Below are 19,425 nucleotides of genomic sequence, written 5' to 3'. Positions count from 1 at the left end.
GCAGAATACCGAATGGCTTCAATGTTGGCTTGAAATTAGTCAAGAGGTGCAGCTAAAATTACCAGCTCACAGATCCATCCACCCAACACAACGTGCCAGGATCTGTCCTTTGTGAGCTGCAGAGCTGGGCATCACAACTAAAAAAAAAAAAAAACAAAAAAAGAGAGGGGGAATGGAAAATAATTGCCAAGATATGCTCAGGACAATCAAAACATGCTCTCCCCGTATTTTCATAAGTTTTTCTTTCAGTCATGACGACCATTTATTTTTCGATATGTTTTCCTATCATTAACTTTAATTTCAGGATTTTTGAAACAGAAAAGAGCTAAACATTCAGTAATTTGGAGAGGTTTTCTCTCTTTTGCAGCAAAAAAAAAGAAAACATTGCTGATCTGTTCATGACAAAGTTGATGAATCGGCATTTTTAACAGAAAATTTTTTCCTTGGCCAGTTCCCAGCCCAATCTATTTAGTCTAGCAGCTGAGCTGCTTCATCCTTCTGGAGTCTTGAAGGAGGCTGCCCGTCCTTGGTACTTTCTGATGTGCCGGTGGTTTCGGGACCCTCTTGGCAGCGCGGCTCCCTTGCCCTGCCCGCGGCTGGGCTGGACGGCATCGCCACTGCACGTACGTTCACTCTGAAGGAGTCTGGCGCAGAGAAATCCCCTCTCTCCTCTGCAGTGTCCTTCCCTCCTTCATTTTTCTTTTATTGCCTGTGGGTTTCTCATCAATGCATGAATTCCCTTGCAGCTCTTCTCCTTCTGATGTGCTAGAGGACTTTGTTCCCTACCCTTGCCTCAGTCTCACCGTATCCCCCCTCAGCCACATCTTACAACTAACCTACCATATTTTCTGCTCCTTTCTCTTGCCTTCAGGCAAGCTGGGTTCCTCAGTGCTGAAAGAAGCCTTTTTAGCTGGCATCCCTGTGGGCTCCTGCCCTCTGCCTTGCCTTTCCTTTTGCCGCTCACATCCCTTCTCTGCCAGCGGAGCTCCAGGGCTGTGCTCGCTGCTCTCCAGCCAGGCTTCGGGTTCCCATGTCCTCCCTGCCAGTGCTCAAGGACTCTACCTTTCCCAAGGTGTTGTGGCTTTCAGCATCCCTGCCTGAGCGCTGCCACCACCACCAAAAGCCACTGCCGAGATCCTACCTGGATCATTCCTTTGCACTGGGATGGTGGCAGCTCATCCCAGTTAGGGCGTGAGACCACGCATGGAGGATGCTGGTGAGTGGGAGAGGGCCCCCACAGAGGATCCTGTCCTTCGGCATTGTGGGCTCAGGACCCGCAGTTCCCATCGGGGCTCCCAGCCCGCTCAGGCCACGGGGCTCAGGCAGGGCATCAGCCCCCAGTGCCGTGGCAAAGGATTCAGAAAACAAGGTCACTGATGAGCACGTCAGATGCGGGGACATGGAGATTTTCCTGCCTTATCGGGGATTCAACTCCTAAGGACACATGCTGCCTTAATGAGGGGGGCACTGCAGCAAGGGCAAGGGGAGGCCCACGCTCTCCCTTTGCACGCACCCAGGGGTGATGCTCCGGTGAGCCGGCACCGGCTCCGGGACGGTGCCCCCTCACCTTCCCGGGTGGAGAGGGGCTGACACTGGACAGCATCTGAACACGCAGCCTCAATATATCAGGAGAAGCAAAGAGACCCCCAGGGTCCCCGACCTTTCAACAGCCAGATGCAAAATACCCACTCCTGTTACCCAGGTACTTACTCATTTCCAGTTGATTGAAACATAAATACATGTCCTCAGCCTGATGAATCGCTTCTGCTCTGCGCAACATTTACCTTTTAGGGGGAGTGCAAAGGAGAGGAAATGGTTTCCTATGTGCTTTCCACCCAGCTCACTGCATGGACAGAGCACAAAGCACATGGAAAACATCATTGCTCTGTGGATAAGATACCGATTTGCCTTCTAGACCTGCTGGTATGGTCTTAGGAAAGTAATTTATTTCATCCCTTTCTACCTCAGCTTTTCTTTTCACCATTTGTCCTTTCTATTTAGATTTTAAACTTTTGCAGCTGGTTTTAACTGTTTGTGGCTGGTTGGAGCATTGTTAAATAGCTTTTGTGCCAAAGAGGCAAAGAAGACACCATAGGAAACCCCAGCTGGGAAGCAAAACCACCAGGACCCTCACCCAGCCCCAGTGCTGGTCACGACCCTTTCCCTCCCTGTGTCCCCATGCAGGAATATGTGCTCCTGCCCCAAAGGCTGTGCCCCACACCCCTGCACCGAGTTAACAGCCAGCAACCCCGGGGAGGGAGGTGACGACCCTGGAGTGCACAGGGGTGATGAGAGGGACCCTGGCAGGAGAGGGCACAGCTGCCATGATGCTCAGCTCTTTAAAGGGCCATGATAGCAAGGCTGAATTCCTAGATAACCCAGGCAGATATACGGCTGGGCTGAAGGGACCTGCCCTCCCTCCTCCGGTGAATTAAAGCATCCCTGGCAGCCAAAACCCCGGACATAAATTAGTGATGAATATCCGAGATAGGAGCCAGCCCTTGGCTCGGAGGGGCCAGGAGCAGAGCGCTCCAGGAGCTGTGGGTGCCCGTTCCCGGTGTGGCAGCACAGGGATGCTCTTTGCCTCCCCAAAGGCAGGGAATTCCTCGGCAGGCTGGGCGTTTGCTCTCCGCCAGGCATGAGGGGATCGTTAATACCTGCTGACACTGAGGTCACGGGTCAGGCACCAAACCGTCCCGCCGAGCTGGGGGAAGTGGCCTTTGCGGTGACACGCAGCCGCCCGAGGCACCGCTGCCATGCTGGGAGGGGGAGTCCGCGAAGGCTGGGGCCCCGGCACCCTGCAGCGCTGGGCCCAGGGTGGTCCCTGCGTGCCAGGCATCCTCTTGGGAAGGGATGCAACTTGCTGGAACTGGAGAAAAGCAAACCCATGTCTTCCTTTTCTTAAAGGCCAGGCAACAAGGAGGTAGATTTTCCCTGTGCACGCCCATAAACCCTCTTTTCCTCATCACTTCTCTGCTCCACATGTCCCTCCTTTGCTAAAAACTTCAACCTTCTAGCCAGAAATACCCGACCACAGGAAACTATGGAAAAAAATAACAAAAAAGCAATTACAGCCTCTGCCCAGAGGTGATGCTGGCTGCCCAGGGCAGTGAGCACAGCTCGCTCTGGGTATCACCTGAGCCTCCTCAGGTCACCCCACAAACAGTGCTCCCCTGAAGGTGTCAGGGCACTTCTGCACCATGAGAAGCCCCAAGGTCCAGGCAGAGACCCTGCAGGCAAAGGCAGCCTCTCAGCTTCGGAGAAGGCAAGTGTAAAGCTGCCAGCAAACCAGTCTGTAAGACACCCCCCGTCACCGAAGGGATCCCCCCACCACCTCCTGTGTCACCCCAGCTGGCAGTGCCTTAATAACCCCTGGCGCCAAGCTCGGGTGAGCCCGGCCATCCTGCGCTGTGAGTCCGTGGGTCACTAATGAGCCCCAGTGCTCATTAGCCCCAGCTGCGGGGCCAGGGCCACGCTCTCGGCTGCTGTCAGCGGACACGAGGGTGTGTGTTTGATTAGTGCCCCACGGGGCCAGGACCCCCCCAATCCTGCCCACTGGCCCCTAATAGATGAGATGTGAAATAAAAGCGCATCCTGTGAGAGCTTACTGCTTCTTCGGCACCACCCCATTAACAGCCAGGGCAGGGGAGCCCACCTTTATCTGCCAGCATCACTCGCGCTGCCACACTGGGCAATAGCAAGGACCTGGGTTATTTACCTGGCCAGAGTGATGAATGTCACTATAATGAACCTAAAATGCAACAGGCTAAAGATTAAAACCAGCCCCCACCTTCCCCAGCCACGGCCAGCCTCCCTGGTGTTAACATTTTCTTGAGTACACGAAGCCCAGATAAGAACAAGTTAAATTTATCTTCAAAGAACCCCCAAAAGTGACTCGCTCTTAACCCCCTGCTCACTGCCTGCCTCCTCGCCGGTATAAATCTTCCCCTTATCTGAACTTCCAAGGAGCGGGGCTGGGCAGGGGAAGGAGCGGGAACACAGCAGACTTTTTTAAGCCAAAAAAGTCTCTGGTTCGTATTAAAGAAGCAGGATAAAAGAGCGCGAAAGGTCCCGCTGCGGGCATAAATAATGCAGGATGGGCCCTTTGCAGAGATTTGCACCGGGCAGTTTTCATAGAGAGAGACAAAGCCCAAAACAACAACAAGGGAGGCAAGAGGGAGGTTTGTCTCCCGCGAAGGGGTGCAGGAAGCTGTGCCGAGGGCGGGCAGCATGGGCAGGGTGGGCAGGAGGCACAGCAACAGGCAGCCAGGGAACGAGGTCTGCGGGCGGGATGGGGACCCTGCGATGCTGGGCTCTGGCACAGCACCATGGGCTGACCCTGCCCATCTGCAGAAGCAGGGGCCTGGGCAGGGGGAAAGGGGAAAAGAAGGGGAAGGGGAAGGGAAAAGAGGAAGGAGAAGGGGAAGGCGACGCAATGCTCTGCACTGCAGCACCCATGCCGCAATGACCTGCGTCTGACACGCCGGCACATCTGCACCCCTGCGGATCGGACAAAGGAAACTGGGCAGACACAGCCAAATTCCAGAAAATTATTTTTTCATTTTCTCCTTTATTAGTTTTTTATTAGAGGAAAAAATAAACGTAAGCTGACTCTGCTCGAGTGCAATCTTCACCAGAAAAGCTCCTGGCTGTGCAGAGGCTCTCTTTGGGCTCTTGAGTGTTTTGGGCCTGGCTACCCCCCATGTTCCCCCTTCCCTATCATCCCCGGACCACAGCGTGAGGCCAGGTCACAGCCTGCAGCCCACGGAGGACGCACTGTGGGTGCACAATCCCTCACTTGAGGATGCAGGTAGGGGCTGCCACAGGGCACCCACCTTGCCCTGCTCTTGGAGCCAGGAAGACAACCAGATGTTGGCCCCAGGCTGTGGTGAGCTGGCAAAAGGCATATCCCTGCTGCCAGGTTGCACAGAGGGAAGGTTCAAGAGAGATGCAGTTGTATTCAGCGTGGGGCTGCAGGCGTGGATTTGGTCCCATCCTCCTTTTCCCAGCCATGGCCATTCATCCCTCCACGCCTGCACGGGAGATGGGACATCCCTAGGGATGGGCAGGGGATGAGCTGCAGCCGATGCTGCAGGACGAGCAACCCTATGCATCTCTCCTGGCTCCACAGCCCGGCCCTGCAGCAGGGACGAGCCAGGCTTTGGGGACCGCTGGGACCCCCCAGCACTGATGCATGGGCAGGGGCAGCTTCCTCTCTACACATACCCTGCAGATGCTGGGGCCGGGGCCGTCCAGGAGGGCAGATCCAAAGGCAGCACCCTGGGATCAGCATGCTGTGGGATCAGCAGGTGGGTGAATGAATCCAGCCAGTGTGGGAATATCCCAGCCAAGGAATGAACTAACCACGGGCTCAGATGCAGCGAATAATGCAATCTGGAGAAGACACAGCCCGATGAAAACCACTGGAAAAAGTCTTTGACCTTCCTGAACTCTCAGAAGGACTGAACCTCCACCTCTGGCATGGGGAGCTGGGGGCAAGAGAAAAGCATGAGCAGATGTCCCCTGTGGTGGGGGACATATGCAGCAGCCAGGGAGGACGGGTAGGATCAATAGGGGGGGTGTACCTGCAGTCGCAGCGGGCAGTTGGGTGGTGTGGCATGCACGATGGCCACCCACAGCCACTCTGGCTCTGCAGGACCAAGTGCTGCAGTGGCACAGGGAGCCGGTGCTCCCCCGCTGCCATCCTTCCCGCAGCTGTGACATGGTCCCACCGCAGCTGCAGGTTCCCTGTACTGCTCGCACTGGAGGTGGGAAGGGTTGCCAAGATCCATCGCCCTTCTGCAAAAATGCTCTAGGATCTGGAATCAATTATTCTCTGGGCCCAGGAATTAGCACATTACAAAAGCAAAATGACTTCAAGAACCTGGAATGGGATCAGTTTTTGCTCACATTGTCACCTGCTGACCCTGCGCCTACCCTCAGTGCGGGGAGGGGAGGCTGTGGAGCAGCTACATGCAGCACGGGTCCCTTTGAGAGCAGGAAAACCCTCACCCGCAATCAGCAGCTCCAGACCACGGCTGGAGAGGTGTCGGAGCTCGCTCCCCACGTCAGATGAATTTTTCTCATTCCTGGCTGAAGTTCTCCAGAGCTCAGTCCAAGGTGAGAAGTGACCCTGGGGCTGCCACGCATGCCCTCCTCAGCATGGTCCGGCTGGATGCTCAGTCACACCCAGCCATCTCCCACCCAAAAGCATCTCTGAGTTACCAGCAATGCGTCCCCCCACCCTGGCCAGCAGGAAACATCCCTCTGTGCCCAGCTGCCAGTGGCACCGGCTCTGCTCATGTCTACCAAGGGATTAGAGCAGAGTAACTCAAGCAACTCGAGGAGATACCACCCGGGAGGCTTGCAGGCATGACAAAACCGTGCGGAGCCGTGGTATTAATCAACAGGTGACTGAGCCACAGATTGCTTTTGGAAAAGCGGATTGTGCCTCGAATGGCTGCGGGTACTCATGGCGAGCTGCCCGTGCTCATTCTCAACACTTCTCTTCAGGAGTCATCGACTGTCCCGTATTTCCACTTAAGCCTGAAAGAAAAAAAGTCTTCTAACAGCAATAAATAAAGCAGAGCCTTCGAGTGGGTGCCCACCAGGTGGGATACCTCTCAGATACCCTCCCTGGGGTGCAGTCCGAAGCTCAAGCTGTGCCACCTCTGTCTTGGGGCACACGGAGGGTATTTATCCCCTGGGCACAACAACTGCCAGCAGTTCTGGGGGTATGGTTTCCTGAGCCCAGCAAGTACACCAGAGGGATGTGGGGGGGGGCACAAGGAGACCCCAGCGAGCTCCTCCCCACACCGCCCAGGGCAGCATTGTGTGAAGCCAGGGATGGCTTCAACGCCCCGATGTCTTCACCCCCTCCTGACCAGTCCCGTCCTCCTCCTCCCCCTCCGCCTCCTCCTCCTCCTCCTCCCTCCTCCGCAGCCCTGTCTCCTGGCTCCAGCTGGAGAGAAATCCTGCTTTTTGCTTTGTGACCGATCTAAGTGAGCTGGAGAAAATCAACACGGGATTTGCATTAACAGCAGTCGCTACAACAAGATTGTAGCCAAACACAATATTAGAAACTCAGTTTCCCCTCTGTCCTTAGTGCTTCCAGATGGAGCCCCTCGCACAGACCAAAGGGTAGGGGCGAACCCCCCTTTCTGCTCTCAGCACGGACCTTTTCTTTGGCCCCAGGCTCCGGAGGGGGTGAGGAGGGACAGATCTGCCCTTTGTCCAAGCTCTGAGCCTGACGCTGAAGCAGCGAGGGGATCAGCAGTTTCCCTTGCTTCCAAAGCAGTAGATTTATTTCCGCTTACATCAGAGAAAGATATATAGATAGATATATATATATAAAAAAAAAAGCCACACAAAAAAAAACCCAAAAACCAAAAGAGAAAGAGATCAGGATATTCTGTAGGTCCCTTAGGATCTGTATAGGGGAAGACATCCTTGGAATAACATAAGCAGCCCCAGCACCGCCTTCTGAGGCCAGCCAGGAACCGGCCTCTCTGAGCACTAAAATCACTATAGCAGAGTGCTAAAAATATTCATTACCCAGGAGGGAGTAGTCATAATTGAACAGGCCCCAGGTATTAAGTAGGTAGCAAGACCTGGCACAGGCTCCTTGGCTTACACCTAGTCACATATATTTGTGTTTGCCATTAAAGCCTTCAGGCAAAGATGTTCCCAAGGAACAGCCAAAACCCAAGCGGCTGGCTTGTCCCCCTGCCGCCCTCTGCCAGGAGACCCCGGCCTCATGGAGCTGTCAGCTCATTTATTTGAGCTGAAGCAGTTCGCCGGCACTTGGGGCTTTGCCAGGTCATTGCTGATAAGAAATTAAATGGCTCTGTGCAGATGTGGGGTGTGCGGGGTGCAGCCCTGCCTGCTTGCAGGGGCCAGCCCTGCCCTAGCAGCAGCTGGACCCCCCAACACCCACTGGTGCCGCTGTCTCCCCCTCCCTGGCTTGGAAACCCAAGCTCTGCTCATGTCTTCATCCTGTGGGAAGCTCATTAAGCAAGCAGGCTAATTTTTGTCCAGACTTTGCACGAGCCCAGCATTGCCTTGGGCAGGGGCTTCTGCTCTTCCAATACAAGGCATCGCAGTACAAAATGGGTTTCAGCGCTTCCTCCAGGTAGTCTGCAAGAAAGCTACAGGGCTCATCTTGTCGGCACCAAGCCAGCTGCTTGTTGTCTTTGGGACAAACCCCCATGCGTAACTGCTGCTGGATTCTCCCAGAATCAGCAGCAGCTCCCATTAGCGCTCGCACAGGATCACTAGCTCCAAGCCTGTACAAAGCACCTTCAGACAGATACGAAAAGCAAATTTAAGTCACAGGTTCCTTGTTTTTCACCAGCAGCTTTTGCATCTGCTGCTTTCCAGCCTTCCTTTGCAATGGCAAGAAAACGGAGGCAAACCGTGCTGGCTGCGTGCGGCATGAACGTGGAGCATCTGCACACACCCCTGTGCAGGGGGCACTCACTCGGGGGGGTGCAGGATTGCAGGAGCGGGATGCTGTGGCTGGGTGCTCTGTGCTGTGACCCAGCGGGGGCTCAGCACCCCCAGCACCACTGGCACCCATCCCAGTTCCCCTTGTTCCCCTGGGAAGGGCCGCGTCCATGCACCGGCAGTGCTGGCCCTGGTGCAGCCAGCCCAGGGACGGATGCAATCCTTCACGTCCTGTTTAGCCCCAGCCTATTTACGGACCGCCAGCAGTGTTTACCGGCCCGCCCGGACCCTCTGCAAACCGGAGGCAGCTGCAGCTGGAGGAGGGATGCGGGAGGGGGGTTCTGTGATGCTCTCCGGAGCTGGGTGTGCAGGCGGCCTGAGGAGCACAGCGTTGTTTATCCTGCTGTGGTTCCCTGGCCAAAACCTTCCACGGGAGGACAGATGTGAGGGCTGCTAAAGGCAGCTTGGATCCTTCAGCAGGCAAACCCAGGCACGGTTTTATCTGGCATCTATTTCCAATGCCACATTTTATGCTGGTAGCATTGTGGAGAGGACCCCAGACCTGTGCCACCAGCCAGGACTGGCGCCTGCAGCACCCTCAGTACCTGCAGCATACCAGGCTCTGCATTTATAAGCATAAGATTTGCTCTGCATCTTAAAGAAAAGCCCCTCGTAAAATCTGCCAGCCCTGCAGAGAGATAAGCGGTGTCCCAGGGAGCCCTTGGCTCAGAAAGGTGCTGCAGGAGGAGCCTCTGTGATGGAGAGCCATGTGTGAGAGCAGCTGAAGGAGAGGGACGCGCTTGGGCCATTGCAGAGCCTTTGCCAGCCCCAACCCCATCTCTGAAGCCCTTGTGCAAAGCTGCGTGGTGGCATCTAGTGCAGCACCTGGAGCATGCCACCCCTTCACGCCGGCGGTCCCAGAGCATCAGGCTCCCCAGGGTGGTACAGCTGCTGCTTGATCACTGGTTTCTAGAGCAGGACCCAAAGGGCAGCACAAAGACACACACACACACAGAGCCGTTGTGGCTCACGGCACAGCCCTGACCTGAATTTGGAGATGCTGGATGAGAGATCGAAAGCAGCTTCCCCCCCCTTTTGGTGTCCCCCTCCACCTCCCTTGGGCAAACACAGCCATACCTGCCTGCAAGGCTCTGGCACAGGCTGATAAGGGCTGATAAGCTAAAGGAAGGAGTGAGTCTCATAGGACAAGTGTTGCAGGGGAAATCAGCTGCGGGAAATAGCAGCATGTGGGGGAGCTGGGAGCATCTCCCATCAAATGAAGTCTCAGGAAGCAAAATTGCAGAGCGAGACACAGCCGCTCCTCATCTGCCTGGCATCAGTCTCGGCCGGGTGGAGTGTGAGGCAGCCTCACGTGTTTAAACAGCCATAGAAGCTGGGGTGGGGTAAATTCCCTTTAGAGCAGCTGGGGCAGAGAGCAGCTGGGGCAGCCCCGGCCAAGTCCAGGGCCAGTGGCCCTGCTCTCCATGCTGCACAGGAGCTGGCAGAGCCCCCTGCACCCTCCCCATGTGCAGAGCAGTTTTAGGGGGTACCTTTGGCTGCCCTGCAGCTGGGATGAGTGGAGCAGCAGGCCCTTTAGGGAAAGGCTGGTGGAACTACAGGCAGCCAGTGCAGGATGGGGCAGCCCAAAGGCTGCTCTAAGTTACCCAATGGGTCACTTTGGGCTAGAAGCTGGGGCGAGGGTGACCTCTTCCAGGGAGCTTCTTGGGGGGGGGTGCAGGCAACGGCTCCAGGGAAACAGCCACTGATTGTAGGGATGCTCTGCATCTTTCTGACCTGATACACAGCAAGGGAGGGGGGAGCTGGGCTCGGGTGCCCAGTGCAACGCAGCTGGTGCTGGCTGGGAGGCGGGTGAGAGGAGAGGGGTGGGAGCACAGGGCAGCATGGAGAGGAGGCAGCGTGCTCCCCGCAGATAAGGGAGGATATAATGACTAGTTTTACACACACAGAGATACAAAAAGCCAAATCGTGGAGGATAATTGCTCGGAAAAAACAAAGGGGCGCTTCATATTTCTTGGCTCCCTGACAGAATTAGCGCAGTGAGTGTTCCCCAGCTTTCCTTTCATTCTTCTCCAAAAACATCACTTTCCTCAGGGGGGCAAGAGGGAGGGAGTGGGAAAGAAGTGAGCATCGCCGGGCCCCCAGCCGTGCGTCGCGGCCAGCTGCATGTGGGGAGCGGGGCTCTGCCCGCACTGCTTCCCAGCTGCCCCTGCCACCCCCTCGCCACCCTTGCCCTCTCCCAGCCCCCCGTACATGAGGGGCAGCCGTGGTCCCCAGCCCAGCCTGCCCCACAGCAGCTCCCGGCAGTGACCGGGCTTGTGCGTGTCCGCTGCAGAGGTGGTATCGAGTGCAGTGGGGAGGCAGCGTGCCAGCGGCGTGGTCTGAACCATAAGTCTTGGGGAAGCAAACAGCTGGGGAAGAGCCTCGGAGGCTTTTTCCCAAGCTCACAGAGCTCTCTGAAGCCGCGCGCCACTCGCCCCCGTACCCAGGTGTCCTTTGAAAGGGAGCAGGCAGCCCTGGCCCCCGGCAAGCTGTGGCATGGGCAGCACCAGGGAGTGCCCGCGTGGCGGGGCAGGGCGAGCGGGCGGCACGCATGGGCTGCTTGGGAGCGGGTGGCCAGAAAGGGTGGTTTATTGCAGGACTTTGAGATGGAAGCTTATCTGCTACCAAAGCCCCAGCCTGGAAAACAAACATTTATAAATGTGCAGGATGGTGGGATTTAGTGCTTTGGTGGAAGAAAGGGCACAAAAGGAGGGCAGCAGGCAAGGCGGGGAGAGCAGTGGAATGGAAAAGTGAAAAGGCAAGGGGGTGAGGGGGGGTGGTGTGCAGCTGTGTCGGAGACCACCACACACCGACGCACGTGCTCAGCCACAGGGTGACCAGAGCCACTGCCCCCGCCCAGCACCCTGGGCACCAGGGGTGCCTTGGGATCCAGGCACCTTTGGGTTGACCTCAACAAAAATGTGCATGTGAAACCCTTGTGTTTATCAGTCCCTGCTCCCCAGGTCTAGTTTAAGGCCACCCAGTGCCACCCTTCCTATGTCCCTGCCAGCCCCACGGTTATCCGCCCACCGCAGCCGGGCAGCAGCCCCATCACACCTCCAGCTCCCCGCTCCCCTCTGCAGGGCTGGGTGGCAGCGGGGTCCCTCTGGGTGCCAGGAACAGAGGCAACAGCCGGGGCTCCCCCCGCACCCCCCAGCAGCCCCGCCGTCGGCTGCACTCACCCTCTACCCCTGCACCGGCTGAGCAAAGGCTGCAGCTTTTCAGGCCTTTCCATAAAGAGTGTTATTCAGTGCTGGAATTAAAAAGCTTAAGCGTAAAAGAACACTAAAGGGAGCAGTGGAAGAACCGGATTTTCTTTTGATTTTTTTTTTCTTTTCTGAAGGATGCTGTATTGAGTGGAACATGACAAATATGCCAGGAATGTTTGCCCTCAGGGCCTGGGAGAGCAGGGAAAGGCCCAGAGAAAGGCACCACTGGCACCTTATCAACACACCAGCCCCACTGTTTGTGCAAAAACAAGTGCCAGCGGCAGGTCCCTGGGGCAGCAGCTGCCAGCAGCCTGGAGCAGGATGCCAGTGATGCCACCGAGCCTGCAGGCACCTGGTGTGCCATGGGGAGCACATCACCCCAGTGACTATGGGGGACCTGCCTGCCGACGGCCCCGTGCTCAAGCCCTGCCTGTGCTTCAGGGGCAGGAACGGCAGAGCTGAGCAGTGGCAGCCGGCCATGTGATGTGGGGTCTGCAGCTCCTCAGGATCCATCTCCCTCCTGCTCATCGCTGCAGTTTTGTACCAGTGTGACTGAAGTAGTGATGGTTTTTGTAAGGCTTCCAAGTCCATCCACCAGAGCAGCATCGCTTCTGCCTGTTGGAGCTGTGGACCCGGCAATGGCTTCATCTTGGGGCAGAGCAGTGGGCAGCAGGACCAAGGGCTGTGACAGGGCACAGGCATGGGGCTGGCACCCGCCGGGTTGCAGCCATCCTGGATTAAACATGCAGTGGCGGAGGGGAGAGCGATACATGCCCTGGGGGTGTGCCAGCATCATGCCCAGGTCCTCCACATCCATCCTGGGTTCTTCCACCCAATCCCAGCAAAACCCTTCCCAGAGGAGCATCCTCTAGGAAAAAGCTTAAAACCACTTGCTTGGTGCTGATCAGAATCTTGGTGTTTGCACCAAGGAAAGAGCTGCCACCAAGCTGCCATGCTGCTCTGGAGAACCCTGGCCCAACTTTGAGGAAGCCAAGCGCAGCGGGCTGGGGCCGGGGCTAATTAACACTTCCTCATTAAAAATATAGTGTGGTTGGTTTAAATGAGGTTTCCCCAAGCCAGAGGAAGCCAGTGAGGGACTGCGGCGAGATGGCAAGTGAGCAAGGCGGCCAGGGAGGGGGAGGCAATGCCTGGGTGCATTTATTTCTTTATTTACTTCCATTTCTAAAATAAAATAAAGTGCCTCTCTGTAGCTGTAGGCGCCCTAACGTCTATTAAAGTACCACATAGGAAATTGTAAAGTACAGGAAAACAACCCAATCAGCCTGACCCCTTAACAAACTCCAGCCATAGCCAAAGTTGCAGAGTAAACAAAGCAAAGCCGTCGCCGCCACCGCGCCTCACCCAGGCGCTGGTGCTGTGCTCCTGGCCCCGCCGGCGGCTGGATGGCCCCACAGCCCTCATCCCAGCCCCCAGCTGGGGGGCTGCCCCTGGGTGCTCACCAAGGATGCTCCCTGCCCCAACAGAGGATGCTCTGCTGCCGGTGGCTGAGGCATCACCCCCAGCACTGGCAGTGCGATGCACGCTCCAGAGAGCACCGCTGCCAGGGCACGGCTCAGCAGCAGACACTGCATTCAGCAAAGCCCCTGCCCCTCTGCGGGCTGTGAGGAGCGAAGGCAGCAGGGCTACAGCATTGCCTGACTGCACTCTTCGAAGTTTCCTTGGCCAGAGAGGGGATGATGTGAAATGAGTCAACAGTTGGCCTGAGTGCTGGGGTCAGGAGGGTAATGTTTCCTTCAAAGTCAGATGTTTCCTTTCCACCTCACTGGAGATGATGATGCTCTGGGCCAGCAGTGGGTCTCATCTCTCCCAGACAGGGCAGGATGACGGGTGCGTGTCTGAGCCTCAGGGTTTGTCCCAGGTCCCCTGAGCCCTTCTGGCACCCGCAGAGGGGCACTGCCACCGCTGCATGCCATTAGCATCAGTCCCACTGAGGTATTGCTCTGTTTCCCTGGACACCGATAATTCAGCCAGAACCTGAACAATTTTCTGTGCATAATAGCCAGAAATTTGCTCTCAGCAGCAGGCTCTGAAATCAGCATCCCAGCAGAGACAGCCTGGATTAATCAGGCTGGCCACAACTTGGAACAAACCTGCTGATTAAGCCTTGGCAGAGGCGGCAGTGTGTGCTAAGGGCCTTCCTTTTGCCTCCTGCACGGCACAGCACGAGGGATCAGAAATCTTTACGAAGCGATTGACTGCATTCTTCTGGAGCCGTCTGCCACCAGCGCTGCAGCTGCCTGCCCTGTGTCCCCTGTGTCCCCCATGTCCCCCACGCCGGCAGCAACAGGGACCAGGCACGCAGGAGCCAGCTTTGCCACGGAGGGGAGGGCAGTGGGGTGTCAGGAGTGCTGCAGGGGGTAGCAGCCCTGCGCTCCAGAGCTGGACCCAATGGATGGAGGGAGACAGCTGGGAGGTGAGGCTTGGGCAGCGGGGTATGTTCCTGATGACCTCCAGACTCTCCATCAGACCCCGCAGGGCTGGAGACCCCTCTGCTGTCTATGGACTGGGGGAAACTGCTTGAGCAGGAGTCCCTGCTCATTGCGATTCAGATCACAGGACCCAAGGATGCTGCCTGGGGCACCCTGATGGTTAACGCAGCCGCAGGACCCTGCCACGAGAGTGGAGAGTGTCGGTGACCCTGCTTGGAGCACGGGAAAGGAAAGCCCTGTGGGATGCTTGGAGCAAACCCCACAGCTTCACTGCAGTCCCAAGCCCAAGTGCTGCTCTGGTCTCTCTTTGAGCCTCCCGCTGGGCTCTGCTCTGCCTCCCACCTGCTCTCCCACTGAGCCTCTGCAGCCCATGGGATACAGCCCGCACCGCACAGGTTGGTGGCTTTCCCTGGGGCATTCCAGCCCACTGCCCCCAGGACATCCCCCTCTCTCTTCCCCCAGGCTGGCGCCGGCAGCAGGCTGCAGTCCTGGTGTCTCCTGCTTTTCTGGGGACCCATGGGGTCACCTGCGCACCCCTCACCAGCCTGGCCTCACTGCCACAGGGGCCACACCGAGCTGGGGGGGAACATCAGCACCCTCCTGTGCTACCTGGCCCTGTGGTGGGTAGGTGTGCAAGAGGGGCAGCCCTGCAGAATGGGAGGCGGGACACCTCCTCTGTCACCCCCCTCTCTCCTCCTGGCGAAGCCACAGGATGTTTACATGACGGTTTCTGGCTGGTCAAGGATACACAAAGCCTCAAAAAAATAAAATGAAATAAATAATTTTAAAAAATCTCCTGTTGTTCCCTCCAGCAGATGGAAAGTGAACACAGCTGCTTTGCTCACCCCGAGCAGCATCTGTGCACCCCAGCCCCCGCACCCTGCCTGCCCCACGGTGGTCCGCATGCCGAGCCAGTGAGGATGCACTGCCCGGACAGCCGCATGCCCACGGGCCTGATCCCACGGGAGCCCTGAGCCCCCAGAGCGGGTGGCAGTGTGGGCTGGGGACACCCAGCCTCCCACGCTGGCTGATGGGCGCAGGCACTGGGGCGGTGCTGCCTGCCCTGGAGAGGGAACAGGTGCATGGGGAGGCATGCCCCAGCCCTGAGGAGACATCCTAAAGGGGTGCCCACCCAGCGGGTCTGGCCTCTGTTCATTCCCTGCAGGAAGGAGTGGGTGAGTAGACCCCTGGGAAGGAGATGCCGAGGAGGGCAGTGTGATGGGGCGAGGGACCCAGCCCTGGCAGCCTGGGGACATGGGCAGCAGGGACAGAGGATGCAGCAAGTGTGTGGGAAGAGGATGGGCTCGCACTGGCGCAGGAGGACATGGTTGCCCATGTCCACGTGAAGGATGGGCTGAAGTGGAGGTTAAACCTCAGGAAACACTTTCCAGCTCTAGATGGGATCTGGGCGGCAGAGCTGGCTCCCGGGCTGAGCTGTGAGCCTCCTCTGTGGGAACAGGCGGTGACTTAGTGAGGGGCTGGCTGTGGGGACCCCTGGCATGAGCTGCATGCCCATCATACCACCATGGCTGGGATTTCCCGTGTCCTTTTCTTTTTCCTTCATGTTACCGGCAGCAACAACTCCTGGCAGCAGGGCCTGCTGCAGCTCCCCAGCTCCCCACCCCGTCTGACCTGAAACTGAGGAGAAAGGGAACACTTCCCATATTTCCTATACAACCGCATAAGCTCCGGGGCAGCGCATGAGCGGGAACGTTCACAACTGCTTCCCCCAAAGTAACGCTCCCTGTTCTGGATTTAAATCAAGTGCAAGGATCTCTAAACCCCATGCATAAGTAGAAGTACCGAATCCCCCCAAATTTCACCTTTGCCATGGCTTGCTCAGCAGGGCTTTAGCACACAGCCCCAAGCCTCTCTGCCTCCAGGTCCAGGAGACCTGCGAGCCCTGCGGAAAGCTGGGGGATGCTCAGGGCTGTGGGGATGCTCGGGGCTGCAGGGATGCTGCCAAGGGGGCCTGGGGCTGCCAGGGCTTCTCTGGGCTGCAGGGCTGCTCAGGACTGGAAGAGAGCTTGAGGCTGGCAGGATGGTCAGGACTGGCACAGACACTCAGGGCTGTGGGGATGCTCAGAGTTGCAGGGTTGCTGCCAGGGTGCTTGGGGCTGCCAGGGGCTCTGCAGGCTGCAGGGCTGCTCGGGGCTGGAAGAGAGCTTGGGGCTGGCAGAGACGCACGGGGCTTGCAGGGTGTCAGGACCAGGAGGGATGCTCAGGGCTGTGGGGATGCTGGGGGCTGTGGGGATGCTGCCAGGGGCGCTTGGGGCTGCCAGGCACTCTCTGGACTGCAGGGCTGCTCGGGGCTGGGGGTGCTCGGGGCTGGGGGGCGCTCGGGGCTGGGGGCGCTCGGGGCTGGGGGTACTGGGTGCTGGGGGCGCTCGGGGCTGGGGCTGCTGGCAGGCAGGGCAGGGGCTGCCAGGGCCGCTTGCGTGGAGCTCGGCTGCCCCCTAGCGCACGCCCGGCTCCATGACACAGCACGGTGGGGCCACGGCCGGGCAGGGGGGGCAAGGCAAGGCAAGGGGGCAGCCCTGTCCCAGTGAGACCCACCTCCCACTCCCTGTCAACCTCCACATTTTCTTGGGGCTCTGCTATTTGTCAGCACCCCACTCTTTGCCCTTCTTTTATTTTCCCACCTCCCACCCCTCGCCTTGGTCTTCTGCTGCTTTTTGGCCTCTGCTCTATATTAGCCTTCACTCTTTCTAATGGTTTCCACTTTTTCTTTAGACCCCCACTCCTTCGCAGTCTCCCATTCTTCAGTGGCCTCCACTCTTCATCAGTCTTTTGCAATCTCAGACTCCATTTCACCCTGAAATTTTATCAGCCCTCCCCCTTTTCAGCCTCCACTTTGTTTGTCCTCTACTTCTCATTTGGCCTCCCACTTTATTTAGTCTCCTACCCTTTTGCAGCCTCTATTTTTCCTGACCTCCCACCGGTTTGGGTTTTTTTGTCTTGCACTCCTTTTCAGCCTCTACTTTGCCTCCAATCTTCTTTTTGACTCCATTTCCTTTCCAGTCTCCTCCTCATTTTTGGTCTCCTTTTCTTTTTCAGCCTTCCTTGTTTACTCTATCTCCAATCTCCTTTGGCCTCTACCTTCTTTACTGAGTTTCCCACTCTTTTTCAGCCTCCCTCTCTTCTTTGGCCTCCACTCTTAGTCAGATTCTTCCAGCTTCAGACTCCATTTCCCCCTACAGTTTTCTCAGCCTCAAACTTTTTTGGCCATCTCTTTGGGTTTTGAGCACCACTCCTTTTTTTAACCCTTCACTTTCGCTTGTCCTCCTACTTTTTTCAGCCTCCAATCTTTTCTGACCTTCAATTTATCTCTGTCTCCTACTTGGGGGGGGGACCGTGAGGGGTGGTCTCTTTTTCCAGCAGCTGACAGGTGGCCAGAGGAATGCAGCACCACCAGCACAGTGCCTGGGGACTCAGCACAGGCACGAGGGATGGGGAAAGGAGAAAAAGAGTGAGGGCAAGGAGTGGAAAGGGTGAGGGCGGAAGGACGGGGCTGTCAGGCCCTGAGCAGCCTCACCTGGGGCTCCCCACACCTGCCCACCACTCCATTTAAGTTCAGCCTCCAGGACAGACCCAGCTGTACAGTGTGGGGAATGTGTCTCTGAGGTGGGTAGAGGATGCTTGTCTCCAGCCTCGGCTTTGACCCTGGCTCCTGGGGGATTTGGAGCCGTGGTGCAGCCTCCAGCTCTGCATCCCTTTGTTCCTGCCTGGGTGGATCCTGAGCCTGGCTCTGCGCTTGCCTTGGCTGGGACTGCTTATGGGATGAGTTGTCTTGCCAGCACCTGGCTCTGCCTGCCCTGGGGGGATTGCACCCTGTGGGTGAGGGTGCTGCCTGTGCTGCAGTGGGAAGAGTGAGTTGCTGCCATGTATGATGCATGCTGCAGAGATTCACCCTCCCCTGTCTGGGCGCAGGGCTGGGCCAGCCTGCGGCCTCTCTGGCGAGCCAAAGGTAATTTCTTCCTGCTGTCCCTTCCCCACTGCAGCACCCTGGGCTCCCCTAGCCATGTATCCCCTCTTTTCCTTCCTGCAGAGGTTGTTTTCACCATAGTCTTCTCCATCCCTCAGCCCAACTCCTGATGAAACCCACCTGTGTTGCAAGAAGGCCTTGTTTCTAGTTTTCCTCCTGGGACCACGTGCATAGCATCCTTTGCCTTTTATTAGACAGGAGCCAAAAAAGACTGTAGAGCGAGGTGAGTGCTCTGGCCCTTCGAGGAGCAGCCAGGGCAGAGGGTGGGCAGCCCAGGGGTGCAGTGGGGTGCAGGGGCACCTGCCACGCCGAAGGAGCTGTGAGCCCTGGGCACACTGTGAGTGGCAGTCGGGCATGAATGTGTGTGAGGCAGACGGCAGCGCTGAAGGCAAAGGGAAAACCAGAAAACAGAGCGGGCGTGACTGTGACTGTGTCTGGACAGCGAGGGAGGGCGTGTGGCACATCTGCCTGCACACGTGTGTGCACGTGCGTGTGGGGCATGGTGTGCAGCTCGGTGCACGGCCCAGGCACGGAGCACGGCCAAAGCCTGGTGCACAGCCCGATGCCACCCCCCAAAGCCCCCCAGGCAGAGCCTCAGCCCCGTTGCGCGTCCGCGGAGCCCGACGCAGGAGGGGCGCAGCGGCAGCCCACGAGGGGGCAGCAGAGCGACAGGGATGACCCCCCCTTCCCCTGCTCCCCACCCCCCCTTCCCCTGCTCCCCACCCCCCCCCTTCCCCTGCTTTCCCCCCCCCTGCCCCGCAGGACATGCTTGCACCCCCTTTGCAGGCGTCCAGGTGAGCCTGCCACCGCCCCCCCCCCCCCCCCACTTCCCCATTCCACAGCAACCCAGCGAGGCGGCTGGGCCCCGGCCCCGGGTAGCCGTGATTGCTCCAGAGTGCTTTTGCAGAAGTTGTCTTCGAAAACGCAAATGCCTCTGTCGGGTGCTCAGCTCCGCAGCCCCAAAAAGTGGGGCCAGATACCGTGCTGGTGCCTGACCTGCTTGAGGCAAAGACGATGAGCCCAGAGCGAACGGGGAGATACTACGGCAAGAGCTTCTTGCAGCCAGATGCAGGACCTGGCCCCGTGTATCAGCGAGCACTTGGTGACACCCACTGTCCCAGGATGTTGTCTGCCCCCAGGCCGCCCTGCTGGGACAGATCCCGACTGCCACTGGCACAGAACAAAAGCAGCAATGCAGCCACCTCCCTGGCCGGACTTGGGCACTGGTGAAGTAAAGCAGGGCTCTAACCACTGAAGTGTGGCCGGAAGGGTGAGG

The sequence above is a fragment of the Falco naumanni genome, chromosome 14, assembly GCF_017639655.2.
Source record: "Falco naumanni isolate bFalNau1 chromosome 14, bFalNau1.pat, whole genome shotgun sequence".
NCBI classification, from domain to species: Eukaryota; Metazoa; Chordata; class Aves; order Falconiformes; family Falconidae; genus Falco; species Falco naumanni.
Note: the sequence above shows the minus strand (reverse complement) of the source record.